Below are 22,001 nucleotides of genomic sequence, written 5' to 3'. Positions count from 1 at the left end.
CAGGAGCCCCACCCCAAAGGAGTAGGCACCGTCCATCCGGATGGCAGCTGGGGCCAGCAGTGAGGGTGCAGTGACTAACCAGCCAGCACCTGCTTCTCCTCAGCTCGAGGGCTACACCTTCTGCCCTCCCGATGCTCCAGGCACACGAAGGTGATTGTGTAACCTCCTGGAGATGAAAGTGCATTCCTCGCTGGCTCCAAGGACCCCAGGGCTCCTCAGTCAGGGAGCCCAGTCAGAAGCTCAGCAGGGAAGTCCATGCTGCCTCCGCCACAGGCCTCATGGGGAAGCGAGTTTCTTCTTCTGGCCCCCGTCCCACTCTCACTTCCCCTGAGAAAAAAGGAATGTAAGTGTCCTGAGAAGAGAAAGCAGAGGGCATGGGCCGGCTGGCTTGGCTTGGTACTTCCTGAATAAAACTGTACTATCTCCAGGACAGCCTGACAGTGCACATTTGAGCTTCCGTTTAAGGAAAATCTCAATCTCTGACCTCTCCTCTGAGGTGGGGCAATTCTGCAAGAGCCACACAGTGTGGTTGCGGGTGAGAGGGAGGAGGGAGGTGCCACAGGGACACAGTCCTCATTAAGACTAAGGTTCTGTGGGAAATGCTGAATCTGAAAACATTCTTCCCCTCCATGATGCACCCCTAAAGTAGCCTCATCCAGACTGAAACTTAGGACTGGGTGTGGTGACTCATCCCTGTAATCCCAGCACTTTGGGAGGCCGAGGTGGGCGGACCACCTGAGGTCAGGAGTTCAAGACCAGCCCAACCAATGTGGCAAAACACCATCTCTACTAAAAATACAAAAATTAGCTGGGTGTGGTGGCATATCCCTGTAATCCCAGCTACTTAGGAGGCTGAGGCAGGAGAATTGCTTGAACCTGGAAGGTGGAGGCTGCAGTGAGCCAAGATTATGCCACTGCATTCCAACTTGGGTGACAGAGCAAGACTCCATCTCAAAAGAAAATAAAAACAGAGAAACTAAAAATCAACACACGCACACACACACACATACACACACACACAAGTGCTAACAGGAATGATGACATTGCTCTCTGTGATAATTACTCATGGATCTACAACTGCCTAATACATGCATGAAATAAAAATTCAACCCCGGCCGGGCGCGGTGGCTCAAGCCTGTAATCCCAGCACTTTGGGAGGCCGAGACGGGCGGATCACGAGGTCAGGAGATCGAGACCATCCTGGCTAACACGGTGAAACCCTGTCTCTACTAAAAAAAAAAAATACAAAAAGCTAGCCGGGCGAGGTGGCGGGCGCCTGTAGTCCCAGCTACTTCGGAGGCTGAGGCAGGAGAATGGCATAAACCCGGGAGGCGGAGCTTGCAGTGAGCTGAGATCCGGCCACTGCACTCCAGCCCGGGCGACAGAGCGAGACTCCATCTCAAAAAAAAAAAAAAAAAAAAAATTCAACCCCACTAGTAATAAAAAAAATGTAAATCAACTCAAAGAGATAGAATTCCCACCTATCAAATGGAATTTTTTTTTTTTTCTGAAGTGATTTTACCTTTATTTCCTTCACTTTAAGCCAATCATGAAATTTCACAGTGATTTCTGGGGTGGGGGCAGAAGGAAGGCGGTGTTAAGAATCATCCGGGCTATGGCCCAGTCAACCCACGGAGGTGCAGGCAGGGTGGGCCCTCACTGGGGCAGCTGGAGGAGCACGGGCTGCCCCACCTGCAGGTAGGTGATGTTCCGAGAACGTGAGAGCTGGTATGCAATGTCCTCCGTGGCTTCCAGCTTGCGCAGCTCGATCAGGCCATCCCCTGCGGTAGCCAGTGAGTTGGCAATCAGCTCAGCTGCCTTGGAGTCGCCCTCAGCAGGGATGATGGCTGCCTTTTTCTGCTGCTCAGCCTTTTCCACCACAAATCTGGCCCTCTCTGCTTCCTGCTGAGCCACCTGTTTGGCTTCACCGCTTCTGTGAACTCCTTCCCGAAGGTCAGATGTGTCAAGGACATGTCATCCAGGATGAGCCCAAAGGTGGCTGCTCACTCTGTAAGATCGTCGCTCACCTGCCTGGAGACCAGCTCTCTCTGGGTGATGAGTTCTCCAGCATCAAAGCGAGCCACCACTGACTTGAAGATCTCGGTCGTGATGGACGGCAGCACACGCTCATCATAGTCCTCTCCGATGCTGGTGAAGATGCGAGGAAGCTGGCTAGTGACTGGCGGGAAGAGGATGCGCAGTGTGAAGTTGACATTCTGTAAATCTTTGCTACCAGTGATGACTGGCACATGACGTGGTCGAGAACGGCGGTCAAAGATAATTGGTTTCTGTATCCATGGGATGAGAAAGTGAGTCCCTTTCCCTACCACAATGTCCTGTACTCCATGGAACCGGTCCAAGATGACAGCTCTGTGCCAAGCATCCACATTATATGAGGCAGAGTTCACCACGCCTCCTGTAACAGCTAAGGCCAGACCAAACTTGCCAATGGACTCAAACACTTTGGCAGCCATGTTTTCTTCTGCTGGACCCTCTCACTCCTGCTTCCACTCTGACGACCACATGACTTCCCCAACCACGCATACTATGCATGCGCTCCTCTCGGAATTGTTTTTAAACAGGGCCTTCTCTTCCACGTGCTGGTAGGATTGTGTGCTGGCTTTCTGGAAAGTCACTTGATAACCCGTAATGATACTTTAAAAAGAATGACTCAGTAATTTCACTTATAGGAATGATTCTAATGAAATGACAAGCCGGGCGCAGTGGTTCATGCCTGTAATCCCAGCACCTTGGGAGGCTGAGGCGGGCAGATCACCCGAGGTCAGGAGTTCGAGACCAGCCTGACCAACATGGAGAAACCCCCGTCTCTACTAAAGATACAAAATTAGCCCGGCATGGTGGCACATGCCTGTAATCCCAGCTACTCGGGAGGCTGAGGCAGGATAATCGCTTGAACTCGGGAGGCAGAGGTTGTGGTGAGCTGAGATCATGCCATTGCACTCCAGCCTGGGCAACAAGAATGAAACTCAGTCTCAAAAAAAAAAAAAAAAAGAAAGAAATGACAAGAGATAAGAACAAAGATGTTTTATGCAAAAATGCTCATTACTTCATGATCATAGCAAAAGAAAAAACCTTAAATGTCCAACAACTTTAACTGTTCATCACACTAAGTCCATACTGGAGACTACTATGGAGTCATTAAAAATGGTCATTGGGGCTGTAACCCCAGCATTTTGGGAGGCTAAGGTGGGAGGATTGCTTGAACCCACGAGTTTGAGACTAGTCTAGGCAACATGGTGGGACTCTGTCTGTACAAAAAATTAGACTTCCGAGCATGTTAGCACACATCTGTAGTCCCAGCCACTCAGGAGGCTAAGGGTGAGAGGACTGTTTGAGCCCAGGAGCTTGAGGCTGCAGTGAGCCGTGACTGCACCACTGCACTTTAGCCTGGGCAGAGCAAGACATTGTTTCCAAAAAAAAAAAAAAAATTGGGCCAGGTGTGCTGGCTCACGCCTGTAATCTCAGCACTTGAGAGGCTGAGGGGGGAGGTCACTTGAAGCCAGGAGATCTACCTTGGAGGGTTGCTGTGAGAATCACACGTGATAATCTATGTAAACTGCTTAGCAGAGAGTTCCTGGTTTATTATACAACTAGGTAAGGCTGGGCATGGTGGTTCATGCCTGTAATCCTAGCACTTTGGGCGGCTGAGGTGGGCAAATTGCTTGAGGCCAGGAGTTCAATACCAGCCTGGGCAACATGGCAAAACCCTGTCTCTGCAAAAAAATACCAAAATTATCTGGGTGTGGTGGTGTATGTCTGTGGTCCCAGCTACTCGGGAGGCTGAGGCAGGAGAATCACTTGAACCCAGGAGGTTGAGGCTCCAGTGAGCTGTGACCATGCCACTACACTTGACCCTGTCTCAAAACAACAACAACAAAAAAGAGTAGATAAATATGAGCAATGATTATTTAATAATGGACATGTGGCCAGGCACGGTGGCTTGCACCTGTAATCCCAGCACTTTGGGAGGCCGAGGCGGGTGGATCACCTGAGGTCAGGAGTTTGAGACCAGTCTGGCCAACATGATGAAACCGTGTCTCTACTAAAAAATATAAAAATTAGCTGGGCATGGTGGCAGGTGTGGCTTTCTGGAAAGTCACGTGATAACCTGGACTGATACTTTAAAAAGAATGACTCAGTAATTTCACTTCTAGGAATGATTCTAATGAGGATTAGAGCAAGACATTGTTTCCAAAAAAAAAAAAGTCATTGGGCCAGGTGCTCAATGCTACTTGGGAGTCTGAGGCAGGAGAATCACTTGAACCTGAGAGGTGGAGGTTGCAGTGAGCTGAGATCGCGCCATTGCACTCCACTTGGGCGACAAGAGCAAAACTCCGTCTCAAAAAAAAAAAAAAGCAAGCAAGCAAGCAATGGACATGTATAATTTTTGATAATGACAAATATCCCAGTTCGTGCTCTTTTTTTTTTTTTTTTTTTTGAGACAGAATCTCACTCAGTCACCCAGGCTGGAGTGCAGTGGCATGATCTCGGCTCACTACAACCTCTACCTCCCTAGTTCAAGTGATTCTTGTGCCTCAGCATCCCAAGTAGGTGGAATTACAGGCGTGTGCCACCATGCCCAGGTAATTTTTTTTTTTTTTTTGAGACAGAGTCTCATTCTGTTGCCCAGGCTGGAGTGCAGTGCCACAATCTTGGCTCACTGCAACTCTGCCTCTCGGGTATAAGCGATTCTCCTGCTTCAGCCCACCAAGTAGGTGGAACTACAGGCACATGCCACCACGCCTGGCTAATTTTTATATTTTTAGTAGAGACGGGGTTTCACCATGTTGTCCAGGCTGGTCTTGAACTCCTGACCTCAGGTGATCTGCCTGCCTTGGCCTCCCAAAGTGCTAGGATTATGGAGATGAGCTACTGTGCCCGGCCCTTGTAATTCATGCTATTTTATTTTATTTTATTTTATTTTATTTTATTTTTTTTTTGAGACGGAGTCTCGCTCTGTCGCCCAGGCTGGAGTGCAGTGGCCGGATCTCAGCTCACTGCAAGCTCCGCCTCCCGGGTTCCTGCCATTCTCCTGCCTTAGCCTCCTGAGTAGCTGGGACTACAGGCGCCCGCCACCTCGCCCGGCTAGTTTTTTGTATTTTTTTAGTAGAGACGGGGTTTCACCGTGTTAGCCAGGATGGTCTTGATCTCCTGACCTCGTGATCCACCCGTCTCAGCCTCCCAAAGTGCTGGGATTACAGGCTTGAGCCACCACGCCCGGCCAATTCATGCTATTTTAAAATAACATTTCAGAAGAATTTTTTATGAACTGGAACACAAAAATAATGAATTAAATAGAAAAGCAAGATACAATGTGTGTGCCTATAACCCCATCTTCCAACCTACATACATGTGCATGAATATATGCGTATATTTCAAAAACAAAGAGATTGTTTTGCCCCAAATACTACCAGTAGTTAAATTGTAGATTATGAATGATTCTTGTCCTTTATTCTTTAATGTATTTTCAAAGATTTCTAAAATAAGCACTCTTCTGGTTTTTCAAAAGTAAAACTTTAAAAAAGATCTAGAATCTGCTGGCGGGAGAACACACAGAGGGAAACCGTGACCTCCAGACGTGAGCGGCCCGGCTGCTGGTGTCAAGCTCCACAGAAAGCCGAGTCACCCCTTTGGGGCCAGGGTGTCCTGTGAAATATATAGACCAGGGTCAGGCCAACTCACGAGGCCCAATGGCCTCGGCAGACCTTTCCGGGGAGTGGGCAATCTGCCACCCCGGCCCATATCTTAATGAGATAATGTATGTGAAAGCACTTTGCCAAAGAGAAAACTCTATCCAGATAGGTGATTGCATGGCTTATTCTGGAGAAAGTAGGCTCTCAGAGCACATTCCATTGAGGAATTTCACACTCTATCTCCTCCTCCAAACTCTTCTCTTTTTCTCCCTCCCCTGAACAGAAATATATTTAGCAACCCTATCTAAATCCTCTTCTTTCCCTTAATTTGATTAAGGAGCAAGGGGAACAAGAGATGGAATGGGGGTGAGGGGAGTGGGGTGGCTGAGCTGCGGGGAAAGATTAGAGGAGCTGCATGTGTATCTCCGGCAGAGCGATGGCTGAGTGTGGACAGGACGAGGGCCTCCTGGTACTTAGTACAGAGGCACAAAGGACAGAGGGAGGGGACACAGTTGATCACGAACACACTTCTCTGGGAGAATGAAGACCGAATCAGGGAGGGTCCACCTTCTGGGACTAGCTTGGGGGGGCACTGGATTCTGAGTCTCCTCTGCTTTCCTGGCGGCTTGCGTCCTCAGAGCCTCAAAAAGTCCCAGGAGGCTGCCTGCACTGAGCTTTTGCTATGTGTTTGGTACTTTCACATATTCACATAGAACAGCGAATGTATTCTGTTTTTCCTTTTTTCTTTTTTTTTGAGACAGGGTCTTACTCTGTTGCCCAGGCTGTAGTGGCACAATCACGGCTGCAGCCTCAACCTCCCAGACTCAGGTGATCCTCCCACCTCAGCCTCCCAAGTAGCTGGGACCATAGGTACACACCATCACACTCAGCTAATTTTTTTTTTTTTTTTTTTTTTAGTAGAGATGAGGTCTTGCTATGTTGCCCAGACTGGTTTTGAACTCCTGAGTTCAGGCCACCACACTTGGCCTGAATTTATTCTTTTTTTTTTTTTTTGAGGCGGAGTCTCGCTCTGTCGCCCAGGCTGTAGTGCAGTGGCACGATCTTGGCTCACTGCAAGCTCTGTCTCCCGGGTTCATGCCATTCTCCTGCCTCAGCCTTCTGAGTAGTGGGGCTACAGGTGCCCGCCACCTCCCCCGGCTAATTTTTTGTATTTTTTAGTAGAGACGGGGGTTTGCCGTGTTAGCCAGGATGGTCTCAATCTCCTGACCTCGTGATCTGCCCGCCTTGGCCTCCCAAAGTGCTGGGATTACAGGCGTGAGCCACCGCGCCTGGTCTATTTTTTTTTTGTGAGACAGAGTCTTGCTCTGTTGCTGAGGCTGGAGTGCAGAGGCACAATCTCGGCTCACTGCAACCCTCTGCCTCCTGGATTCAAGTGATCCTCCTGCCTCAGCCTCCCGAGTAGATGGGACTACAGGCACTCACCACCATGCCCAGCTAATTTTTGTACTTTTTTTAGAGATGAGGTTTCACCATGTTGCCTAGGCTGGTCTCAAACTCCTGGGCTCAATCGATCCCCCTGCCTCAGCTTCTCAAAGTACTGGGACTATAGGTGTGAGCCAATGTGCTCAACCTGAATTTCTTCTTTTTTGCTTGTTTGTTTGGTTTGGTTTGTTTTGAGATAGGGTCTCGCTCTGTCACCCAGGCTGGAGTGCTGTGGCACAATCTCGGCTCACTGAAGCCTCCGCCTCCCGGGTTCAAGCAATTCTTCTACCTCAGTCTCCCAAGTAGCTGGGATTACAGGAATGTGCCACCACATCCGGCAAATTTTTGTATTTTTAGTAGAGACGGGGTTTCACCATGTTGGCCAGCTTCATCTCAAACTCCTGACCTCAAGTGATCCAATCGCCTCAGCTTCCCAAAGTGCTGGGATTACAGGTGTGAGCCACCGTGATTGGCCAGCCTGAATTTATTCCTATGAAGTAGTTTGTCTTTACCTACGATGCTGATGCTGAGAGATTGTTTTGCCCAAAAGAATACAGTTGTTAATGTGTGGGGAAACAGGATTGCAGTCTAGTTCTGCCTGATTCCACTGCTCTCCCTGGCAAATATTATCCTCAGGAGAAAATAACAGCAGCCAATGCTGACTTAGCCCTACTCACCAGGCACTATGTGCCTTAAAATACAGTATCTCATTAAATCCTCACAGCGCTTCTATGAGGTAGATACTATTATTTTTATTTTTTTTCGGATGGAGTCTCGCTCTGTTGCCCATGCTGGAGTGTAGTAGCATGATCTTGACTCACTGCAACCTCTGCCTCCTGGGTTCAAGTGATTCTCTTGCCTCAGCCTCCTGAGTAGCTGGGATTACAGGCACGCGCCACCATGCCCAGTTAATTTTTGTATTTTTAGTAGAGATGGGGTTTCACCATGTTGGTCAGGCTGGTCTCCAACTCCTGACCTCATGATCTGCCCACCTCTGCCTCCCAAAGTGCTGAGATTACAGGCATGAGCCACCGCCCCCGGGCGAGGTATACTATTAATAACCCCATTTTACAGATGAGGAGCCTGAGGCATACAGTAAACCATTTACATTACAGAGCTGGGAAATGGCAAGAGATAGGGACTTAGAGAGCCTGGGAGAGTGGAGAAATGTTGGGTACGAGGCATGCAAAATGAGCAGGCCCCTCTGTTTTATGTGTGTCTCTTCTGATGGTCTGGTTGCTCAGCAAGGACAGGGACCTTGTCTTGTTTATCCTGTATTGCCAACCCGAGCACAATGCCTGGAACAGAAGGAATGTTTGCTGCAAGAACTAGTGGTACCTGATAAACTTGGCTAAGCAATTGTCTCCACTGGGGGCCAACTTGGTGAGGATTAAGTGAGATTTATTTGTCTAGGGATTTCCAAGTCTAAAATGTCATGCTACTGGGCTTCGGAAAAGGCTCCATTGGCACTGGGGATCCCTGCAGGAGGCTTCAAAGGTGACTAGGACCTTGACAATGGGCAGGCCCAGGGAGATGGCTCCAGCTCCCCTTGTGGGGTTGGATTCAGACCAAGGTGACAATGGGCGGGGGAGATCTGGCACACACTCCCCACTGTCCCCTTCCACAGGGACATCTCCAAACCCCAGGGGATAAAACAGGATAGGAGATGGAGGGAGTGAGCGGGTGGGTAGGAAGTGTGCCACCCAGGCTGCTCATAGAGACAGGAGAGAGGGAAGGTGGGAGATGGGTGTTTGAATTAACAGGAACCCTAAGACTTTTCTAGAAGTAGATTTGAAAGAATAGGCCGGGCGCGGTGGCTCAAGCCTGTAATCCCAGCACTTTGGGAGGCCGAGACGGGCGGATCACGAGGTCAGGAGATCGAGACCATCCTGGCTAACACAGTGAAACCCCGTCTCTACTAAAAAATACAAAAAACTAGCCGGGCGAGGTGGCGGGTGCCTGTAGTCCCAGCTACTCGGGAGGCTGAGGCAGGAGAATGGCGTAGACCCGGGAGGCGGAGCTTGCAGTGAGCTGAGATCCGGCCACTGCACTCCAGCCTGGGCGACAGAGCGAGACTCCGTCTCCAAAAAAAAAAAAATAAAATAAATAAGAAAGAATAAAGGGCAGGAATTTGTTTTCTTTTAGAAAAGAGGACTCCTCCAGGAAGGGTCCTCGGCTTCAACAAGAGTCTCTTGTTGACTAATAAGCCCCTCACTGCCTTGTAGTCTTTTATGCCTCACAGTGAGGATTCAAGCTTCTCTCCCTTCTATACCCCATGAGGAAGGCTACCAAGGGGCAGAGAACAGAAACAGCCACCAAGTTCTTGGGCCAAGTCCAGGGCTTCTTGGACTGTATTCAGAGAGCTGCGGCTTTTCTCTACCACTTGCAACAGCTCTTGGTGTCTTTATGTGAGTTGCTTATTAACCAGAGGATATCAGGACACTGGGAGGGCAGAGCTGGTGCTGGTTGCCAGTGAGAATAATTCAGAAACACAGAGCGGGGCAGAGCTGATGTGTGCAGCCGATGTGACGGACAGAGGTGCCTGGCAGCGTGGAACCAGGCTCTGGGCACCATGCAGGAGCAGCAGACTGGAGGGGCCTGTGGCCTATGGGGATGGCCAGGAAAGGCAGGGTCCCCTACCAACACTGCAGGCCACCCCCAGGATGAAGGCATGGCGAAGGGCACTGATGGCAACTGGAGGCCACCTGTCGGGATGGGACACAGCACTGGACTGACACTTCCCTCTCACGGCCACACATCTATCATCCTCCTTTTCCAAAGAGACTGCTTTTCCAGAAAAGGCCCTGAGTAAAAGACTCAAATCCCAGACATCCTCTTCCCTGTCTTCCATAAGCTGCTACTGACAGTCCCCATCTACAGAGTCAGTATTGATGGGCTTCACCTGCCAGCTGACCCCTTGGGGTCAAACCAAGGAAGCAAAACAGCCATGGGCCCTGAGATGGTTCCTGACACCAGGCCACAGAGCAGCTTCCTGCTGTGTCTAAAGAAACACGGATTAGCCACGCTTCGGCCGGGCTTCAGTGCTATGTGTCTTAGGTTTCAAGCTGGTACCAGCTGCACCGAGGGGAAATGGTTGGGGAAGTTCTCCTGTTTGGCTTCTTTCCACATGGAGGACAGCAAAAGGAAGAGGGAGCTTAGAGCTGCTATGCTGGTACCGATGCCTTAAAAATGATGATATAAACACAGCCACAGGAGTCAGCCTGTGAGTCCCTGATGGGGACCAGAGGAGAAATGTCCTGACTTACCCTTCAGCCCACGCTCTGCAAACAGAAGTGACCCAGCCCTCATCTATCACCTCAAAAGCTAAACAACTTCCTCAGACGGCCCCATGGAATATAAATCAGGAGGGCCCTAGCTTCTAAGAAACCAGTACACAACTACAGCCCTCAGAAATACTTATCCTCATCTTCTTTCTTCCTCTCCTTTCAGAATAGGGTGCTAGCGAGTCATATCTGCAGATGAGGCCAAGCAAGGTGGTTCATGTTTGCAGTCCCAGCACTTTGGGAGCTAAGGTGGGTGGATCACTTGAGGCCAGGAGTTTGAGACCAGCCTGGTCAACATGGTGAAACCCCGTCGCCACTAAAAATACAAAAATTAGCCAGGCATGGTGGTGCGTGCCTGTAATCCCAGCTACTCAGGAGGCTGAGCCAGGAGAATTGCTTGAACCCGGGAGGCGGAGTTTGTAGCAAGCCGAGATTGCGCCACTGCCTTCCAGCCTGGGCAACAGAGAGAGACTCCATCTCAAACGAATAAACAAACAAACAAAATAACTGCAGATGTATGTCGGAGGTCACCTTAAGCATGTTACTCAAAGTATCTGAGCATGGGTCCTCATCTGTATCTCTGAGCATAGGTTTGAGGTGGGAGGTAAATGAGATCATCCATTCAGAGTTCTTAGTATACTACTACCTCGATAAATATCATCATTTCAGCGGCTGAAGGCCATTGTCAGGTATAAAAAAGGAGAAACAATACTTCTATACTAATCCCAAACAAGAAGGCTATGGGCCAGGGCTTCAGTGATTCATGATGTCCAAGCCTTCTTGCTCCTGCTCTCTCTCATGCCAAGTCTGTGCCAGACCTGGTCTCACTTGGCAACCTCAGCAGCCTCCAACTTGTTTGAATTCTCACAGAGAATCCCAATGGGTACTCCGACCTGCTGGCGCAGAGACAAATTCAAACACACTGGAGTGGCAGTGAAATGTATAAGAAATAGTCACAAGGAACGTTCAAGCTCTCAGAATGCCTGCAGAGCTGGGGTTTACACAGAGGGCCCCACTTTTCCAGACAGGCAGGGGAGCAAGCTTACAAATTATTTCCTCTCATGCATACTTTCATGATAGCATCATAACATGCACAATAAACACCTTTGGCTCCCCACTGAACAGGTACAGACACGACGGCTTTTCTGTTTTAAAGCTCCCGAATGCCAAAGCCTTCTCTGCTGCTCTGATGCCCCAACTTTCGCTGCCTGGGAATTGGATCTGGGGTAATGAGTGACCCAGCAGGCAGAGATGACAGATTCCTGCCTAATGTAGCAATGCCGGGACAACCTGGAGTATCTGGCGTGGCGGGCAGGCACAGGCAGGATGGGAGAGGTAGCCATGAGTACACCAACCTTTGTCCCTGTTTGCTCTGGGAGAGGGCAGGCCCTGCCAATGCTGCTCTCCTCTCGTGGTGCCTCTGCCTGGGGCTCTTGGCTAGTCAAACCTCCCCGGGGACCTGAGGCGACCTGACCTTGGTGGGTGGCAAGCCGAGACCTCTTCAGGCAGTCAAAGGGTGCTCTGGCACCTCTGACATGACACAGCAGGTGTGGGGTTTGTAGGCCTTGCCTGCTCCTGCCCCCTTCTTTCCTTCTGGCTCCTTCCCAGTGGAAAGCTTATCATTAACTAGCCGCTCAGAAAACGATGACCTACCCTGGGGCACTCCTTGGTTCAAACCACTTACAGGGTCTGAGGAAAACAGAAGGACGGTGCAGAGCCTGAGCTGGGCGGTGTTGCATGCCTTCCTCTTGCCAGCCTTTGTCCTCTGGGGCAAGGGAGCACTCCTTTTTTAGCCTTGCTCACTGCCATATAAGTGGGTGTCTTGAGGAACCTGTGTGTTCTTTCTTCTGGCAAGGCTGCCCAGTTCTCTGGTTCCCCAGGTTAGGTACAAACAGGGTGACAGAGATACACGTCTGGTGGGGAGGTGGGGACACTCTGGCTCTTGTGTGAGAAATCCTCCTGCTTGCTCTCTCTCTTTCTCTCTCTTTTTTTTTTTTCCTGGATGACACTGCTGGGGCTTGAAGCAGGCTGATCCTGAAAACCTACTTTTCTTGAGAAAAGTCTGAGGGTTTTCTCTTTTCCTAGGAAGCTAGGCCCTGGTCCCCTGGCCCCTTCACCTTATGGAGGGCACCCCCTCTGCCAGGTCCCTCCCAGCTGGCAGGAGCGCTTACGAAGGTCAGAGAAAAGCATCCTTCCCTTTCACAAATAAACAAACCCAATCCATGTGCTGGAGGACTTAGGGTATATTAATAGCCAGATATTTTGTTTTCCTATTCTGGTGCTTATCCCCTTCCACTAGGATGAAAGATAAGAGAACACAAAATGTTCTCCATCAGCCACCCTTCTCCCCTCCCCCAGGGAGAGGCAAGCCGGGGGCGTGCGCTCTTCTGTTTAAAACCATTCCTGATGGAGAAACCCTGAGAAAATAGACTTAAAAGTTTATATTCAGTCTCTCTTGGCTACTGTTGCTGCTCAGCAAAGAAACTCTATATTGTTTAAACCCTCCAGGCGAACGGGTTGCAAGGCAACCTTCAAACAATAGAAAATACCCCAAACTAAAAATAAAGGCATTAAGAGATGGAAAGCATGGTGTCCCTTTGGTGAAGTGATTCCAGAATTGGGGCAAGGGAGAAGGTTGTTGATCAGGCTGTTTGTGTGTGACGTCAGCCAGTTTGCCTGCTCTCACCCTTATCAATTGAGTTTCTTATAATCCAGACGTATGGGGTCCTGCTTCTTTTTATTTCTGGACTCTCTATCCTCTCACTGGTCATCAACTGCTTTGTGGGGGAGGGTGTCAAAGGCCTGTAAGGTTGGGTGCCTCCTGTCCTCAGGAAACTTCCTAATCAATGCACTTATCCCACTGGCTCCCAGCTGACAAGGAACGGCACTCCCGTTCCTGAGAAATCCTTAGAAACCCAAGAACAGACAGGGCTGGGGCCCAACTTAATATAAGGTTCCTACAGGAAGAAAGCAGGAGGGTCAGAGTTGGGGAGGACACGAGATGATGGAAACAGGCTAGAGCCTGTTTTGAAGACGAGGAAGAGGCCATAAGCCAAGGAATAGGGGCAGCCCCTAGAAGCTGGGAAAGAAAAGGAAATGGCTCCTCCTCTAGAGCCTCCAGAAGGAACACGGCCAAGCCAGCACCTTGATTTTAGCCTTGTGAGACCCACTTTGCACTTCTGGCCTCCAGAAATGGAAGATCATGCATTCATGTTGTTTTAAGCCACTGGATTTGTGGTGATTTGTTACAACAGGAGATTAATACAATCATGAAAAGGAGAACCCGAGGAACTTTCATAAGGACAAGGAGTTGACAGTGAGTTCCTGGGCACTGCAGGCAGGTGACTGGGAAGCCTGGTGATGCCCTGGCCCTGGCCCTCAGTGACTGCTGCTCTCTGGCTGTGTGCTCTTTGCTGCAGATAGAGACCAGTAGGGGGCACTGAGCCAGCGGGGCAGCCTTTAAACAATCAAACACACATCAATACAAAGGCTGGGGCTTTGCCCACGGAGAGGGCAGGCTGATGGGTGCATTATCCAAAAGGCAGTGGGGACGTTGTTTTCACCCATGACCCTTGGCCCACCCCAATCAGTGTCACTCAAAGAGAGATTAGACTGGAAACGGAAACTGGAAGAAAGAAAAATACATCACCTCCACCTCCTACTCCAGGTTGCTGGCCAGAAATTACTGAAGATTCCCTTGGACTTCTCTGGAAGGAGACATGTAAGAGACTACAAGGCAGGTTGTGAGCAAGTTTGACTTCTCTCTGTTTATTCTCTGATTAAATGTCTTCTAAGGACATTTTCTTCTCTGGTATAACAGAGCCTAGGAAATCCTACCTAAAAAAAAAAAAGCAGAAGACCAATAATTTACTCTGTTCTCATCACATTTCTAGGAGACAAGAACCATCAGTCCCATTTTATAACTTGGGACTCTGAATTACAGAGAGGGCAAGCAACATGGACATGGCCACACAGCCAACCAGAGCGTTTCACTCAAAGCAAAATGCAGCTCTCCTGGCACCTGCACTGGTACTGCCTTCTGTGTGCTCACGCTTAGTCTCAGGCTCTGGCTAACCCGGTCAGTAGGGCGTGGCCTCTGGGTAGGTGGTCCCAGTGGAATGCAGAGATAGAAAATCATTAAACCTGTCATCACAGGGCAAGCCACTGACGCCTCAGTGGGAAGATTTTCCAGACCAGAGCTCTGAATTGCTCTGGGGTGTATGTGTGTGTCAGTTTGGAAGGTAATCAGGGGAGGAGGGAAGGTCCTAAATAACAGCCAAGTCAAGGTATTAGCACTCTACTTTACATAAATAAACCCACAAAGAGCTCTCATTATTTTCTAGCATCAATCCAAATCTTTTTCTAGCTTTTTTCTCATTCATCTGCCCTGTTTCTCCCTCCCTTTATCATTCTTCTGAGAGTACCTGGAATCTACCTTTAGGAGCAAAGCTAAAAGATTCTCCAAACTCACTGCCAGGGGATTGAAGTGGCTTATGCCAAGCAGCTGCTGAACCTCCAGGACCAGCTCTGCCAGGGCCCATGGCTCGGCATGAACGCCAGCAGCTCCGCACACTGCGGGCCATCTCCACTGCCCTTTCACTCAGAGAGGCTTCTGCAGTCACCCTCATTTCTTTCTTTCTTTCTTTTTTTTGAGACAGAGTTTCGCTCCGTTGCCCAGGCCAGAGTGCAGAGGCATGATCATGGTTCACTGCAACCTCTGCCTCCTGGGTTCCAGCGATTCTCGTGCCTCAGCCTCCCAAGTAGCTGGGACTACAGGAGTGTGCCACCATACCTGGTTAATTGTTTTTTCTTTTTTTTTTGAGATGGAGTCTCATTCTTGTTGCCCAGGCTGAAGTGCAATGATGTGATCTCAGCTCACTGTAACCTCCGCCTCCCCAGTTCTAGTGATTCTCCTGCCTCAGCCTCCCAAGCAGCTGGGATTACAGGTGCCCACCACCACATCCAGCTAATTTCTGTATTTTTAGTAGAGACGGGGTTTCACCATGTTAGCTAGGCTGGTCTCAAACTCCTGACCTCAGGTGATCCACCCACCTTGGCCTCCCAAAGTGCTGGGATTATAGGCATGAGCTACCACACCCAGCAATTTTGTATTTTTAGTACAGATGGGTTTCTTTTTTTTTTTTTTTGAGACGGAGTCTCACTCTGTTGCCGAGGCTGGAGTGCAGTGGTGTGATCTTGACTCACCACAACCTCTGCCTCCTGGTTTCAAGTGATTCTCCTGCCTCAGCCTCCTAAGTAGCTGGGATTACAGGTGTGCACCACCGCACCTGGCTAATTTTTGAATTTTTAGTAGAGACAGAGTTTTGCCATGTTGGCCAGGCTGGTTTCGAACTCCTGATCTCAGGTGATCCACCCACCTCGGCCTCCCAAAGTGCTGGGATTATAGGCGTGAGCCACTGCGCCTGGCCAGATGGGGTTTCACCATGTTGGCCAGGCTGGTCTTTAACTCCTGACCTCAAGTGATCCACCCTCCTCGGCCTCCCACAGTGCTGGGATTAGAGGTGTGAGCCACCACGTCTAGCCAACCCTCATTTCTTGCCACCCAAATTTTGTGACTCTCAAAGACTATGAAAGGATGCCTCTGTTTTCCTTAAGGTATAAAGAGAGTGAAATGGAATGATTTGGTTTCAAATGATATTGTCAGGTCTTAAGTATTTAAAAAGTGTAACAAGCTTGGGCAACATAGTGGGGACCCATCTCTACAAAAAAATAAAAAATGAGCTGGGCATGGTGGTGTGTGCCTGTAGTCCCAGCTACTCAGGAGGCTGTGGTGGTAGGATCACTTGAACCCAGGAGTTTGAGGCTTCAGAGAGCCATGATCATGCCACTGCACTCCAGCCTGGGTGACAGAGCGAGACCCTGTCTCAAAAAAGAAAAGTGTGTAGCTGAGGCAACTGTGAGCTTTCAACTGCTGGGGACCTTCTGCCCATCCTACATGATAACTGCTGCTCTTGCATCACCACAGCCAGTGCACCTCCCCAACCATGGGCAACCGGAGAAAACTGCACAACACTCAACTGTCCTCTAATTAAACTAAAGAATGAGTATCAACAAATGGGGAAATGGTCTGCAAGATACTGACACAAGGAGACCTCATGCCCAAGAATTTGGCAGTACTTACGTAGCATTACACAGACAAGAACAGAGACACAGTCTCCTGGCCAGTTAGCCGGTCACACAGAACTGTACTTACACAGGTAGAAGTCAAGATACCCCTAGAGTCTGCAGCTGCTTTCTAGGCTCCCATAAGAGCTACTGATTAGCATCTGGGTGTCCTGGATCCCTTTATAACAGAAAAAGAGGTAGTTTGGGGGCCAGAGAAATATTCTAGGTCCTAGGATTCAGTTTCCAGATCTTCGAAATTTTTTTAATTGTAAAAATATGCATAATAGGCCAGGCGTGGTGTCTCACGCCTGTAATCCCAGCATTTTGGGAGCCTGAGGCAGGCAGATCACCTGAGGTCAGGAGTTCGAGACCAGCCTGACCAACATGGAGACACCCTGTCTCTACTAAAAATACAAAACTAGCTGGGAGTGGTGGCGCATGCCTGTAATCCCAGCCACTCAGGAGGCTGAGGCAGGAGAATCATTTGAACCTGGGAGGTGGAGGTTGCAGTGAGCCAAGATCACGCCATTGCATTCCAGCCTGGGCAACAAAAGTGAAACTCCGTCTCAAAAAAAAAAAAAAAAAAAAGCATAATATAAAATTGCCATTTAAAATGTTTAAGTCCAGTGGCATTAAGTACATTCACACTGTTGTGCAACTATAACCACCATCCTAGATAGTACAAAACTTTTTTTTTTTTTTTTTTGAGATGGAGTCTCACTGTGTTGCCCAAGTTGGAGTGCAGTGGTGTGATCTCAGCTCACTGCAACCTCCACCTCCTAGGTTCAAGTGGTTCTCCTGCCTCAGCCTCCTGAGCAGTTGGGATTATAGACACCCGCCACCACTCCTGGCTAATTTTTTGTATTTTTAGTAGAGACAGGGTTTCACCACGTTGGCCAGGCTGGTCTCAAACTCCTGGCCTCAAGTAATCCACTCACCTCGGCCTCCCAAAATGCTGGGATTACAGGCGAGAGCCAGCGTGCCTGGCCCTACATAGTATAAAACTTTTTTAGTGTGTGTGTGAGACATGGCCTCTTTCTGTCACCCAGGCTGGAGTGCAGTGGCCCCATCATGGCTCACTGACCTCCCAGGCTCAAGCGATCCTCCCACCATAGCTTGCCAAGTAGCTGGGATTACAGGGGTGTGCCACCATGCCTAGTTATTTTTTTAAATTGTTGTTTTCTGTAGAGACAAGATCTCACCATATTGCCAGGGCTGGTCTCGAACTCCTGGGCTCAAGCCATCCTCCCACCTCAGCCTCCCAAAGTGCTGGGATTACAGGAGTGAGCCACCACACCCAGCCAGTGCAAAACTTCTATTAACTAGATTCTGTGAAGACCACAGCAAGGTGATTTCCTTGAAAAGGCTCTGCCTGAACGTCTTTCATGGTATCTCAAACTATGATATCCATAAGAAAGGTACCAAAAAACCCTTTTGGCCTCAAAAAGAATAGTAACAAACCCACTCGTGTGCCAACTCCCCATTCCACTTTCTTTTCAGGCTCCACCGTCCCCACCACTTAGCAGTGACTTCAGAGCCGACCTAAATCTGAAGAGGAGCTTCATCAGCTCCTTTTAGTATCCAAATCTGCCCCCACCCTTGCTCATCCCTTTTAGTTTCTCTGGGTAATTGCATGTTTTCATACATAAATGAAAAGCAACGATTGCAAGGCTGAGGGGTAAATGTGGTATGGGCAGGTTCCATAACAGAGAGGTTTCCAGAGAATGACAAAATGGGGGAAGACTCCCTGATCTGGAAGAAATGTGAAGCTGTAAGAAAATAGCTTGAGAAAGGACTGTTGGGGGAAACTCAAGAGAGCACAGAGGGATGGAGGTATGAGTGGAAAGGGGTGGTGAGACCTATACATTGATTCCAAAATCTTTATTTATCTTTATCTATAGCCCTGACCTCTCTCTGGAATGCCAGACTCATAAATGTAGCTCCTACCTGACAATTCCTCTTGGATGTCCAATTGGTACTTAACACGGACAAAGCAGAACTCTTCATTTGACCTGCCCTACCTAAGTCTGCTTCTCCCTTAATCTTTTCTAACTAAATTCATGACAAAATCTGAAAGTAACCGCTAATAGCCCTTTCTGTGACTCCTCCCAACCCTGCAGAAAGTCTTACTGACTCTATTTCCACAAAAAATGCCGTGTAGCTGTCCACTTTTCTCTATTTCTACTTCAGTTGTCCCAGTCTAAGCCATCATCATCTAACATCTCTCTACAATGACCTCCTCAACTGACCTGCCTACTTCCATTCTACAACCCCTACACCATCCATTTTCTACTAAAAGTTAGTGATCTTTTAAAATTCAGATCAGCTCATGTCACCTTTCTTGCTTAATAGCTTTCAAGGTCTTCTCATACTTTCAGAATAAAATACAGGCCGGGCACGGTGGCTCACGCCTGTAATTCCAGCACTTTGGGAGGCCCAGGCAGGTGGATCACGTGAGGTCAGGAGTTCAAGACCAGCCTGGCCAACATGGTGAAACTCTGTCTCTACTAAAAATACAAAAACTAGCTGGCGTGGTGGTACATGCCTGTAATCCTAGCTATGTGGGAGGCTGAGGCAGGAGAATCACTTGAACCTGGGAGGCAGAGGTTGCAGTGAGCTGAGATTACACCACTGCACTCTAGCAGGTGACAGAGTGAGACTTCGTCTCAAAAAAACAAAAACAAAAACAAACAAACAAAAAATGCAATTTCCTTACCCTAGCTACAAAGCCCTCCATAAGCTGGACTCCGTACATTTTTCCTACCTCACTTTTTTGTTTTGTTTTGTTTTTTGGGATGGAGTTTCGCTCTTGTTCCCTAGGCTGGAGTGCAATGGCACGATCTCAGCTCACTGCAACCTCCATCTCCTGGGTTCCAGTGATTCTCCTGCCCCAGCCTCTCAAGTAGCTGGGATTACAGGTGCCCACCAGCATGCCCAGCTAGTTTTTTGTATTTTTAGTAGAGATGGGGCTTTACCATGTTGGCCAGGCTGATCTCAAATTCCTGACATCAGGTGATCCACCTGCCTCGGCCTCCGAAAGTGCTAGGATTACAGGCATGAACCACCGAGCCCAGCTTCCTACCTCACTTTATATCATTTTTCCCTGATTCTGCCATGGCCACACTGGCCATCCTGCTGGTTCTCAAACACAAAGAACTTCTTCCTACCTTGTTGACTCTGTATGAGTTAATATCATGTTATGTCTGGAATGCTTCTCTCACATGTCTGTCTATGGATGGCTCCTTCTTATCATATCTCAGCTTAAATGACATATCTTCAGAGAAACTTGCCCTATGCATCTCATCTAAAGTGGGCAAGACACTAATTTACTACTATGTGATATCTTCTGGCTCATTTAATTTTTTGTGTCTTACCCCATAGAATATAAACTCCATAAGAGAAGGACTTTGTCTTTTCTATAAGGGATTCCCAGTGCCTAAAATAGCGTCTGGCATAGAACAGGTGTTCCATAAAGTAAGCTGGATGAATAGGTTAAAAAAATATGATCATTCTATGCAATAAATGATCAAAAGGAACAAAGCAAAGATCAAAAGTAAGGTAGGAAACCAGACAAAGACATAAGAAAACTACAGACCAATGTATCTTATACATATTGAAGCAAAACACTCTCAAGAAAATGTTAGCAAACTGAGGCCCCGCCTGGGGGCTCACACCTGTAGTCTCAGCACTTTGGGAGGCCAAGGTGGGTGGATCACTTGAGGTCAGGAGTTAAGAGACCAGCCTGGGCAACATGGCAAAACCCCATCTTGTCCTAAAATTACAAAAATTAGCCGGGCATGGTGGTGTGCATCTGTAATCCCAGCTACCTAGGAGGCTGAGGAAGGACATTGCTTGAATCCGGGAGGTGGAGGTTGTGGTAAGCCAAGATTGCGCCACTGTACTCCAGCTTGGGTGACAGAGTGAGACTCCATCTCAAACAAAACAAAACAAAACAAAACAAAACAAAAAACAAAAAACAAAAAAAAACTAGCAAACTGAACCCAGCACATATAAAAGCGATAATACACCATAACCAAGTGGGATTTATCCTAGGAATGAAAGGTTGGTTTAACACTTGAAAGCCAATTAATATATACAACATAATAATAGAATAAAAGGCGAGACCCATCTGTGATCTTCTCAATAGACGCAGAAAAACACTGAACCAAACCCCTTTTATGGTAAAGACACTCAGCAAACTAGGAATAGAAGGGAACTTCCTCAATCTGATAAAAGGCATCCACTTAAAACCCACAGCTAAAATAATACTTAATGGTGAAAGACTGAATACTGTCTCCTGAAGATCAGGAACAAGACAAGGATGTCCACTCTCATCACTTCTACTCAACATTGTACTGGAAGTTCTAGCTAAGGCAATTAGGCAATAAAAAGAAATGGCATCTAGATTGGAAAGGAAAAAGTAAAACTCTCTCTATTTGCAGATGGTGTAATCTTGTATATAGAAATAGTATTGTATGGCCAGGCATGGTGGCTCACGCCTGTAATCCCAGCACTTTGGGAGGCTGAGGCGGGTGGATCACAAGGCCAGGAGATACAGATAATCCTGACTAACATGGTGAAACCCCGTCTCTACTAAAAATACAAAAATTTAGCCGGGTATGGTGGCAGGCACCTGTAGTCTCAGCTACTCAGGAGGCTGAAGCAGGAGAATGGCATGAACCTGGGAGGCGGAGCTTGCAGTGAGCCAAGATCGCGTCACTGCCCTCCAGCCTGGGTGACAGAGCGAGACTCCATCTCAAAAAAAAAAAAAAAGACAAGACATAGTATTGTATATAGAAATAGTATTTTCTATATTTAAAAAAAACTGTTAGAATGAATAAATGAGTTCAGCAAGATTGCAAGGTACAAGATCAATATACAAAATCCATTTTTTGTTCATTAGCAATGGTAATCTGAAAATGAAATTAAGGGAATAATTATATTTATAATAGCATCAAAGGGAATAAAATACTTAGAAATAAATTTAACAAAAGAAATATAAGACTGGAAAACTGAAAACTATAGAAATGGTCAAAAATAAATGAAAGAAGACCTAAAGCCAGGTTACCTGGCTCACGCCTGTAATCCCAGCACTTTGGGAGGCTGAGGTGGGCGGATCACCTGAGGTCAGGAGTTCGAGACCAGCCTGACCAACATGGAGAAACCCCGTCTCTACTTAAAATACAAAATTAGCCGGGCGTGGTGGTGAATGCCTGTAATCCCAGCTACTTGGGAGGCTGAGGCAGGAGAATCGCTTGAACCTGGGAGGTGGAGGTTGCGGTGAGCCAAGATCGCGCCATTGCACTCTAGCCTGGGCAACAAGAGTAAAACTCTGTCTCAAGCAAAGTAAAAAAGAAAAAAGAAAAAGAAAAAAAGAAAGAAGACCTAAATAAATGGAAAGACATCCTATATTAATAGATTGGAAGACATAGTATTGTTAAAATGACAACATTCCCCACACTGACTTATAGATTCAATTAATCCCTAACATTTT

At 48.0% G+C, this 22,001-nt stretch overlaps 1 long non-coding RNA gene and 1 pseudogene across 2 annotated transcripts; one reads left to right on the top strand and one right to left on the bottom strand.

Annotated features, from left to right (window-relative positions):
- Nucleotides 1–1,494: 1,494 nt before the first annotated feature.
- LOC708808 (prohibitin 1 pseudogene) lies at nt 1,495–2,547 on the bottom strand (annotated as a pseudogene). Its single transcript, XR_013401395.1, has one exon. The product of XR_013401395.1 is annotated as a prohibitin 1 pseudogene (transcript).
- Nucleotides 2,548–6,547: 4,000 nt separating this feature from the next.
- LOC144333059 (uncharacterized) lies at nt 6,548–12,123 on the top strand. The gene is made up of 3 exons (XR_013401401.1): nt 6,548–6,671; nt 6,779–7,367; nt 10,834–12,123. It is a non-coding gene; the product is annotated as an uncharacterized LOC144333059 (long non-coding RNA).
- Nucleotides 12,124–22,001: the final 9,878 nt, after the last annotated feature.

The sequence above is a fragment of the Macaca mulatta genome, chromosome 11, assembly GCF_049350105.2.
Source record: "Macaca mulatta isolate MMU2019108-1 chromosome 11, T2T-MMU8v2.0, whole genome shotgun sequence".
Classification (NCBI taxonomy): Eukaryota; Metazoa; Chordata; class Mammalia; order Primates; family Cercopithecidae; genus Macaca; species Macaca mulatta.
The sequence above is the reverse complement of the archived record's forward strand: the minus strand, read 5'-3'. Positions and strand labels throughout refer to the sequence as shown.